Here is an 11,476-nt window from a genome sequence, read left to right on the forward strand (position 1 = left end):
TTGTTATACCCAGCTTATTATTTTTTTCATTTTTAGAAAATGAAATTTTTCATAGAAGCAATATATCTTTTAACATTTTATCTAAAATTATTCTATTATTTTTTTCTTAAAAATCATTTATATTTATAATGTTTTTTTCATAAAAAAAAAAACAAAAAACAATTCTTTATCAGGTTGAAATCTAAAAAATCCCAAAAATAAGATAGTTTTATATTTTGTGGTTTATTAGGTTGTTATGTTTTGCGAAAAATAATTTATAAGCTAGTTTTTAAAGTAATTAAGTTTTGACTTAAATAACCATCAAATTCTAAAAAAAAACTTGATTTCATTAAGCTAAATTAGATCTTAAAGTATGGACTTTTTTGGTTTTGGCCTAAATGACTATGTGGCCTAAATGGGGTGATAAAATGATTTGATTTAACCACCAAACTTTTTATCATACTAAATTATACTTTAAACTCTGAAATTTTTTAATTTTTTAAAACTTTGTTTTTAATTAAAATTAAACTCAAGTTGAAGTTTTTTTATTTATTCTATTTTTTAATTCGGGAATAGAGATATGTGATTCTATCGGGAATATAGATATTTGGTTCCTTCGGGAATATAGATATGTGATTCATTCGGGAATATAGATATATAATTCCTTCGGGAATAGAGATATGTGATTCCTTCTGGAATAGAGATATGTGATTCCTTCGGGAATAGAGATATGCAAATCCTTTTGGAAAGAGAATATGTGTTTAATGAGAAGAGATAGAAATAGAGATAATGAGAAGAGTTAGAGATAAAAAGACAATGAGAAGAGGTAGAGATAAAGATAGAGATAGAGATAATGAGAAGAGTTAAAGATAAAAAGACAATGAGAAGAGGTAGAGATAGAGATAGAGATAGAGATAATGAGAAGAGTTAGAGATAGAGAGATAATGATAAGAGATAGAGAGAATGAGAATGAGAAGAGTTAGAGATAGGGAGATAATGAAAAGAGATAAAGATAAAGAGAATGATAAGAGTTAGAGATACCGAGACAATGAGAATAAATAAAGATATATAGAATTATAAGAATTAGAGATAAAGAGTTAATGATAAGATATATAAATAGAAAATAAGAAGAATTATGGATAGGGATATAATGAGAAGAGATAGAGATAGAGATAATAAGAATGAGAAGAGTTAGAGAAAGAGAGATAACGAGAAAAGATAGAGCTAGAAATAATGAGAAGAGTTTGAGATAAAGAGGAGAAATGGAGATCTAGATAAAATGAGAAAAGATAGAGATACGAAGATAGATAATGACATATATAGAGAGAGGAAGAAAACGGGTCATAAAGAGTAGTGGAGTCGTAAGAAATCATTTTAATCCGTAGGGGATTATACATAGTGGCTCCTTGGGCAATCATTGGAATCCGTAAGGGATTATAGAAAAGAAATGTTGTCGATGGAATAACGAAGGATCAAAGTAAGGGGCCTGAGTTTGGATGATTGTACACCGGTAAGGTTAGAACTATGATGTCACTTTACATGATAGACGTAGTTATTTTATGTGACTAGACCATTTGGATCTTAATGAGAAAAGAAAATGGAAGAGCATGAGAAGACGAGAATAAAGTGTTTTATAGATCACCAGAAAATGTTGTATGATGTTTATAGTTTGTCATGTGTTGCAGGTTCAGGTAATAGTCAGAGTACAAGAGGGGACAATAGCACCAAGGACATGGTCTAGATGTAGATTTTATTTGGTATATCCTTGTTGCTTTAAATCATGGTTAAGATATGTTGTAAACCTGAATGTATTATGGGATGTAAAAGGTTTTAAAACTTTGGGTTTTTTGAAAGTTTATAGTAAAACTCTGATAAATCCCCAAAATATTTTATTAAGAAAAGTCGGGTCATTACAGCAGCATCCAGAAGAAGAAGTATTGTAGCTTAATCAATTGTTGTCGTAACACGAATGTTATGCACATTAGATGAAGACACATCGTTTCAACTTGGCAAGAAAGATAAAACATAATTGTTACGCACATATTTGCTAGCATGATTTGAAATTGTTGAATTGATTGTTTCATGGTAGAAAAATAAAAGAAACTTTATAGTTTTTTGGGTGAATTTCGTCTATATCTTTATAAATTTTCATAATTACGTCTATATCTTTGTAAAACCTTAAATTACATGTATATCTTATAAAACCAATAAACTCACATATATATTGAATACTTAATTTAATTGTCATTAATCTATTTAAATTTTAAAAAACATCTTTAAACTAGGTTATAACTAAATTACTAAAATACCCATTTGCAATCTTTCTCATAATAGATCTCCTTACTCTGATATGGTTATTTACAACCTAATTATTTTCCATTCTACATTATGCATAATCGGTTCACAAAACTTGACGATTACATATTCGTAATCATTTACTAAATAATATATTTTATCTCCTACAATTGATTTAAGAGACCTATGATTATTCTCATATAAAGATTTTGTTATGAAATGGATATGTAATGGTGGTTTTGCAATTCCAAATAGGTGAATTCAATCAACCATGATTCTATTATGGATTGACATGTTGGAAGTAGATATCAATGTCGATAATATATTTTGGTTGATGAATGTGTTTAGATTTATGGAAGCTCCATGTTGGATTTTTAATTTGGGACTCAAACTCCTTTCAATCAGTTGATATTATTGGGCGAGTTCATGAAGAAGATATCAACCCTAATTGATTTGCTACATCAAATTTCAATCATTATGTTTAGGATTGTTGGAGAAGTGTATTATTATTGCAAATTAATTAATTTTTTAAATAATAAAATCGGTTTAAAGTGTAACGGCCCGAATTTCTATCTGTCATCGGTGTTAGTGTCCTGTTAAGTCTTATTCTTAAACTAACATTTTCAATTGTTTAAATTTATCTTTGGATGGCCAAAGTGTAATAAAATGAACCTTGATAAAGTATATGGGTCTATGAGTCATTTTGTGATACTTTGAGGGCCAATAATGAAAGTTATGATGTATTTAAGTAACCCCCCCTAACCCTAAATAGGGGATTAAACCCTAATTGGCAGCCTCCACACTATTTTGAAGTGAGTTCTTGAGTACATTTCATTTCTTGAAGTGGTGGTGGAAATCTAAGAATTTGTGGTGGTGATTTTGGTGCTTTCAATTGGAGATACTTATTTGTTGGGTTAAAGACTTCTTCCTTACTTCTTCTCCTAGAAATTTATCCCATTTCAGAGGTATAAATGAATTTCTTACCATCCGTCTCTATTTTTCGAGTCTTTATCTTAATCGTTGAAGTATTTGTTGATGTTTGTCAAAGTTAGAAACTTGAACTGAATTGATGATCTGTTTTGCGAGGGCTATAGGCCTCAATCTGGTCCGAAATAGACAATTCCCTAGAGAGATAAAATTGTATGAAATCGATTCTAGTTTCCAGAAGTTCTAATAACACCCTTTTTGAAGTTGTAGATTCTATTTTACGCTCAAAACACTGAACATGGGTCGGGCTGTGAAACTTCAAAATATGAAACTTAGACTTTGTTTTCTATTTTGATTGTTTGTTTCTATGCGTGGATATCAACTGAGAATGTTGGAAATCAATTCTTCCTTCTTGCAAGTCTATGGTTTTCTTTCTCATGTTATTTCATCTTCAATTGATAAGAATTGGTTGATATCATTGTCAATTGCTTCCTGTTTTCTATCCTTGATCATGATGCTTTCTACTCTTGATTTTTGTAGTTATGTGTGGTTAATTTTTCAATCTTAATGAGTGTATTTTGGTGGTTTAATGGCTGCCAAAATATGTTCATGAACACTCTCAAAAGGGTTATTAATCAAGTCCATGAAATGCTCAAAGTTTTCGAATCATTACCTTCTTTGTTGTTGCTAAAACTCATGTTAATTTCTATTTCAATTCTAGTGAGTATTTTTTATGTAAAAATACCATGTTTTGAACCATCCAAAATGACTTCAAAACAGACCCTAAAAGGTCTTCATATGAGGCTTAATGGTGGAGGAAACTTGAAACATCCAAAAATACGGTCCCAAAAATTTCATTTTAATAATAGATAAAATAGTATTTTCCAATAGCATTCAAACATTTAAATAAAACCCAATGTATCATTTTGGTCATAAAATCAGAGTAAACATCATAAGCGGAATCTTAACGGTGTGTGTGATGCAGTCATCCCGATCTCTTCCCTTTACAACCGGAAGTACCTGAAACATGAACTAAAAACGGTAAGCACAAAGCTTAGTGAGTCTCCCCAAAATACCACATAACAACCATACAATGAACATACAGTAAACATAGAGTGGGCCCCGCCATGTCATCAGGCCCCGCCCGACATCGAGCTGAGCTCGGTAAACGGGCCCCGCCCAACATACAATAACGTATATCAAATAACCACATATACATGCAATAATCACATAACATACAAATATCCATCAGGCCTAAGCCCGAAAAAACACATAAACACAAGCACATGCAAGAATCACAAAGACAGCTAGCATACTAACAACATAACATTAACATGGGTCGGCATTGGTGCCTTCGACCCGCTAAACCCGGTAAGGAAACTCACCTCGAATACAGATAGGTAGTTGAACGGATCCCGACTTCGAATATCGACTTTACTCAACCCCTAAACATAAAATATTTTCTTAAGTACAACACAAAATGCCCAAAAGCCCCTTATAGGTCAAACTTGGTCAAAGACTAAAGTCAAAGTCAACGATCCGAGTTGACCCAACTCGCCGAGTTGTCCTTCAACTCACCGAGTTTATCCATTAGTCTGTAAAGTCAGGAAGAAACCAATCCAACTCACCGAGTTCATCCATAAACTCGCCGGGTTCGCCAAAAATCCAACATCTTAATCCATTAAGCGAACACTATCGAGACTAAGGGCTTCATAACTCATATCTCAACTAAAATAACATCAAGAAGGGTAAAGTTTCCAACTTTACCCCTAAGAACCACCAAAATGGGTTCAAAACCCAAACCATATGCTTAAAAGGTTGAGGGCTTCATCATTAATCACTTAATCACTAAAGGCATGGCCCAAACCATAGATCTGGCCTTAGAGGCTGAATGGCCACGTAAAGTTTCCAACTTTACACTTATGCATGACTAGGAGAAGCTCTAATGTTCCAAAAAGGGCCATAGGAAGGACTTAATGAATGCATGAAGCCCTTAAGACCATAAAGTTGGCACACCTTTATGCCAAAAGAGCTCATGAAGATCATAGATCTGAAAGAATAAACACTTGGCACTTCTACTTCCCCAACAACCACCCATCCATGGCTAAAAGCATGCAGATCTAACCCAAGAAGAGATCTAAGAAAATATTAAGGAAGGTTAGAACTTTATACCCGAAATGTGTTGGAAATGGAGCAGAGAATCAAGATCTGAAAGCTCCTACTTGAACCACCACCTTGCACCAAACTTCCCTTCCTTCAATGAGCTTCAAACACACCAAAACACACCCACAATGAGCTCACAACACTCAAGGAGGCTCTAGGGTTTCGAGATTAGGGTTAGGGGCTGTGGAGGCTGGGAATGAGGCCAACACCTGGGACTTAAGGTGTTTAAATAGGGTGCAAAACCCTAAAGTTAGGGTTTACTTCCCAGATGCCAACTCGTCGAGTTGACTCATTAAATTTCGCGTGCAAAACAACTTCGACACGTTGAGTTGAGGCTTCTGACTCGACGAGTCCTCCAAGAAAATGCAATTAATTGGAAAATAAATTCATACCGGAAACCAGACGTTACAATTCTCCTCCACTTGAATCAGACTTCGTCCTCGAAGTCCGGTGTCTCGAACATTCCTGGGTAATGCTCCCTCATCTCCTCCCCGGGCTCCTAAGTCCACTCCGACCCTTTGTGGTGCAGCCACTGCACCTTCACTGGTTCAACAACCTTGTTACTCAAGGTCTTTGTCTTCCGATATAATATTGTCAGTGGTCTCTCAACGTAATTCAGGCGGTCATCTACCTGAATATCCTCCAAGGGCACGACTGCGGATTCATCCATTAAACACTTCCGCAACTGAGAGGCATGAAATGTGCTATGAATCTGGCCGAGCTCGGCTGGAAGATCTAGACGATACGCAACCTGGCCCACCCGAGCCAAAACCCTGAAGGGACCGATATACCTAGGGCCAAGCTTGCCCCGCTTCCTGAACCGGATGACACCTTTCCAAGGTGACACTTTCAGGAGAACCATATCCCCCACCGTGAGGTCGCTGATGCTCGACCTTGACTTTCCGGCAAGTCAAGGACCGCTGATATTGCCATATTTATACATATTTTTAGGCAATATTTATTTACATTTTTATTAATATTTTGGTTATTTGCATAGAATAATGGTACTTATAGGCTTAAATTATATTTTGCAGCCAAATAGAAGCATTTTCGAAGAAGAGGGACCAAAGTTGACAAAACATGGAACTTTGGAGGCTTGAAGGAAAGAAGAATAAAAACTCAGCAAAACACGTACTCACGACGTGAGTAATTGAAGACTCACGACGTGAGTGGAGTATTCTGGAAGATATGCACCGGATGAAAGAGTCCTTGTCGAACACGTTTATCTCGTATTCACGACGTGAGGCTTATCTTCTCACGACATGAACTTGGAAAAATCAGAAAGTATATATATCCTTGTCCATTACGACTTGAGGGACTTTTTGGCTGCCTTGGAGGGTTCCTAAAGACGAATATCAGAAGAGAAGAAGTTCTGAAATAGGGTATCAACACAAAAGGAGAAGAGAAGTTCATAAGTTGACTTATAGTTTGGTACATTTAGTATGCTTTTTAATATGACTTGTGTTTGTTTAATTGCTAGTATGTCCAGCTAAATCTAGCTGCTTCTGTTAGCTAGATGAAGCTGGAACTCATGGTTTTAACACATTAGATTTGACTTTACTTGTTGGTATTGTGCTTGTGTTAGATTGATTGAACCTAACATGTTTGATTTAGTATTTTATTGCTTTAAATTCTTGTTCTGTGTAGTTAGTGAATATGAAGCTGCATGAATATGAATACCTAATAATTCAGTGAACACTAGTTTATTAGAGCTAAGATAAAACCAATCTTAGATAAGTAATTGGAACATTGAATTAGGCTGTGCTAGAGAACTCATATTATGACCATAATTGTGTTTATCAAATCAATCTTACATGGCTCCAACCATATTTAATAATTGATTCTGTGTTAACTATTGTGTGATCATACATTAGACTTACATGAATTAATTAATGCTAGTAGATTTAGAACTAAATTGCTAATACTATCTTAATTGGTACCAACAGTAATTGTCATAGCTAAATTATAAACCATTGAGGGAAAGTGGATTCGAACTAACAGAGGTGTTTTGTTAATTGATTGAATTTGTATTAAGAATTAAGTTCATCTAAAACTTGCAAAATTAGATAAAACCCCTTCCTTTGTTAATAATTAGGTTAATTTAATAGTAAGTAGATTAATTAGTCAATACCGTTCCTCGTGATCGACACCCGATTTACCCAAAACTATACTATAGTCTGACTAGTTACACTGCCGAGGTGCAATTAGTTAGTTAAGGTAGTTAGGTTATAAATATGGAATTAGGTGTAGTTATTTGCACGCATCAAGTTTTTGGCGCCGTTGCCGGGGAACGGCTTATTTGATTGTTTATTTATTTGCTTTAGATTGATCGATCCTTTTTGTGGGGTAAAACCTGCAAAAAGTTATTTTTTTCCAGCTTAGGTTTTTTTCAGTACTAGATTCACGACGTGATCCTTAAGCTCACGACGTGAATTCAGTAGATTTTCGTTTTTCTTTGTTTTTTTTCTTTTTTGTTAGTTTTTCTGCGACAACACGAGGTGGTGACCTTTACCACGTCGTGGTGGCCAGTCAGTAGGAAATTTTTATTTAGTTTTTGTTCAGTTTTACGTTTTTATTTTGTTTATTTTGCAGGAGTTCATGACCAGAGGTTCCAACACACCTTTGGTACCACCACTTGAAGATCCAGAGTCAGCCCTTCACAAAAAGAAGGATAAGAACGTGAAAGACGATCAAACACCAAAGAAGACACCCTTACAAGATTTCAAGTCAGTGTTCTCAAAGAAGTCGGGGAAGAAAACGGGAGAATCGAGTTCATCTTCAAAGGACAAGAGCAAGATTGAAAGCTTAGATCAAATACCTATCCCAAACGAATCTGAATACGAGTCCGAGAACGAGTTTGGACTATATACGAGCGAACCCGAAGACGATCCAAGCAACGAAATGGCGAACATCGAAGAAATGTCAATGGGAGCTTACAAGAAGCGTATTCGAGAAGATGTTGGTCCGGGATTAGTACAACCCGCGATTCCTGCCACTGCCACATTCGAGTTGAAGGGACATATCCTTAATGCACTAAAGGATATTCCGTTTTATGGAAAGGATCATGAGGATGCTTTCAAACATCTAGATGAGGTCAACGACATTGCTGGCTATTTTAATGTCCCAAATGTTAATAGAGATACTGTCTTGCTGAGGATGCTACTGGTTATTTTCAAAGGAGCTGCAAAAGACTGGTTGAAAGCACTCCCACCTGGTACAATCACTACTTGGGCTCAAATGCGTGAGCAGTTTCTAGACCAATTTTGCCCACCATCCAAGATAGCAAAACTCAAGAAGGCAATAGCCAACTTTGAGCAACAACCGGGGGAGTCACTATACGAGGCATGGGAGCGTTACAAAGGATTGTTAAGGAATTGTCCTCAACATGACCTTAATATTCAACAAGAGATGTCTATTTTCTATGATGGGGTCAATGTCATGACTAGACAACTCCTTGATTCGCAAGGCCCTCTCACGAAGAAGAATCCTAACCAGATCAAGGTGCTAATTGAAGAGTTTATGAAGCATTCTCGTGAGTACCACAACCCAAGACACGATGGAGTAAAATGTAGTGGAGGTGCGCATTTTGAAGAGATGGTTGCTATGATGGCGATGTTGAATAATATGGACCAAAGATTGACCCAAATGGACCAATCAATTCATGCAATAAGAGTTGGATGTGAAAGGTGTAATGGTCTACACTTGACCAAGGGTTGAAGGTTAGATGATAACGGGTATAAAAAGGCTCAAGTTTGCTACTCGAGTGGGGAAAAATATGATGAGGATTGGAGAAAACCAAAGAAAGAGTGGCTGCGATACGATGAGTACAAGAAGCAAAAGGAAGAAAAATATAAGCAGACAGGCCGAGGCTTCTACCAAAAAGAGCAACCACCAGCCGAGAATAAAGTAGACTTGGAAAATATTTTGACCCGATTTATGGAGGTCTCCGAGAAAAGGCATGATGATACTGATGCAGTGCTAAAGGAACACATGAAAATGATGAAAGAACAGCAATCAATGATGATTAACCAGCAAGCCTCATTAAGAAATCATCAAGCATCGATTCATAATCTAGAAGTCCAAGTTGGTCAACTAACTACTTTGGTGAGCAACAAATTATCCCCCTAATTTCCCGAAAAGAAGACTCATTCCCATGTAACGATGATTGATACTAAAAAAGAGGCCATCTCTGAGTTCCTAAAAGCACTAGAGGTGGAACCAAAGCCATCCGGACCAAAGCCAAAGAAGTCAAAGATTGAAATCGAAGATGTTGCTGAAGTACCAGACTCACGACGTGAGCCCGATATGCTCACGTCGTGGGCTCAGTCTGAACAGAAAAATTCTGAAAACGTTCCGGCATATAAACCGCCTTTACCATTCCCGTCTCGAGCTAATCTCAGTCCACTGGAAAGGGAACATCTGGAGTTTATCAAGCAAGTAAAGGGTATTCCTATTAATACTCCTTTTATTTAGTCAACTGGCTAAAATTCCAGAGTATGCTAAGTTCCCTCAAGACCTTATAGACACTCGTCAGCAATTAAAGAAGAACTCCAAAGTTATTCTTAGTGAACAAAGCTCAAGAGTTGTATTGGGAGAAATACCTAAGAAGATGGGAGATCCTGGACGCCTCACTCTTCCTTGTGAGTTTGGAAACAATTTGAAGACTTATGCTTTAGCCGATTCTGGGGCTAGCATAAATTTGATGCCATATTCATTCTATCAAAAGCTAAATATTCAGAAAATGAAGGCTACAAAGATGACCTTCCACATGGCCAATCGTTCGGTGACGCACCCAAGGGGGATTGTAGAAGACATCCTTGTTAAATTTGGGAAATTTGTTTTCCCAGTTGACTTACTTATGGGAAATTTGGGAAATTTGTTTTCCCAGTTGACTTTGACTTTGTACTTATGGAAAATTTGGGAAATTTGTTTTCCCAGAAAGATATATTGACTCCTAATTTGTTAGCCAATTCTATGTTTCAGCCCAATAATTGCTTAATTAAATGTCCCATTACATGCCCCAGCCCATTTGTTCATTAATGGAATGGCCCAACTTTTCAGTCCACGAGAATTCACGACGTGAACCTTAGGAATTCACAACGTGAATTATGAAATGTCACGTGACCACAAATGAGAAATAGATTCCTTTGACCATCCACTTTGTTTATTCTCCACGAAGTGAGGCTGTCTTCTGGTCCCCCCCCCCCCCCCCCATCTTACCGATTGCGGCCAAATCCAACTTCTACTCTCTTTTTCTTACGTAATCAACTATTTAAGGTAAAGATTTCTTAGTTCTCATGGCTAATTTTGCTTTAATAAGTTGCATTTAGGGCTAAGGTTTGGTATTTAGTAGATTGTTTATACATGCCCTAGGATTCATGAAATAGCATTTGCATTTTGTTGGATTGTGCTTAGAAGTAACATAGGAGTAAACCCCCAACGAAATTTTTGGCCCGATTCGGAAACTGCCTTGACCGATTCTTACTCTCGTTAACGAACTCACGACGTGAATCCTTAGGAATTCATGACGTGAATCCTGGACGTGAATGATACAGTTTTTTGTTTTCTCATAATGTCTTGGATTTTTGTTTTGTGGTTGTTTGTTGTTTTGTTTTGCAGAAATGGGTCCAATAAGAGAGGTTCCGATATGGGTGGCTAGTTTGCACCCATTTTACGTCTTCCCAACAACTTTGCCTCGGGATATTTTGACACGGTGCAACAACCGGTTGGGGTGGCTGTACAACCGTGAGATTGTTGTTGCCCCTACAGTTAATTGGGCAAGGTTGAGGGAGGTTGGGCTTGTTGATCAGATGTCCCAGTATCTCACAAAGATATTTTTGGGAAATGGATTTTCATTTACGTGTAAAGGGTGGCACAACTTGTTTAGAATTCAAGAGAGGGTGTACAAGGAACTTTGTGTGGAGTTCTTTGCAACTGTGGCATTTCATGAAAATGTCCAAGATCCTACCTTTCAGCAAGCATTGGTTTTCCGTCTCGGGGGCGAATACCGAGAATGCAGTTTAGTCGAGTTCTCTAGGCGTATGGGTTTATATGAGGCACATGAGGCCATGACTCAAGAATTTTGTGATGTTTTTGAGGGAGGCCGCCCGAG

General features: G+C 36.7%; 1 non-coding gene across 1 annotated transcript; it reads right to left on the reverse strand.

Moving 5' to 3' along the window:
- Nucleotides 1-8,649: 8,649 nt before the first annotated feature.
- LOC145110164 (small nucleolar RNA R71) lies at nt 8,650-8,756 on the reverse strand. Its single transcript, XR_013709544.1, has one exon. It is a non-coding gene; the product is annotated as a small nucleolar RNA R71 (small nucleolar RNA).
- Nucleotides 8,757-11,476: the final 2,720 nt, after the last annotated feature.

This window comes from Lactuca virosa, chromosome 4 (assembly GCF_052849685.1).
Source record: "Lactuca virosa cultivar CGN04683 chromosome 4, Lactuca_virosa_CGN04683_v6, whole genome shotgun sequence".
In the NCBI taxonomy this organism is placed as follows: domain Eukaryota; kingdom Viridiplantae; phylum Streptophyta; class Magnoliopsida; order Asterales; family Asteraceae; genus Lactuca; species Lactuca virosa.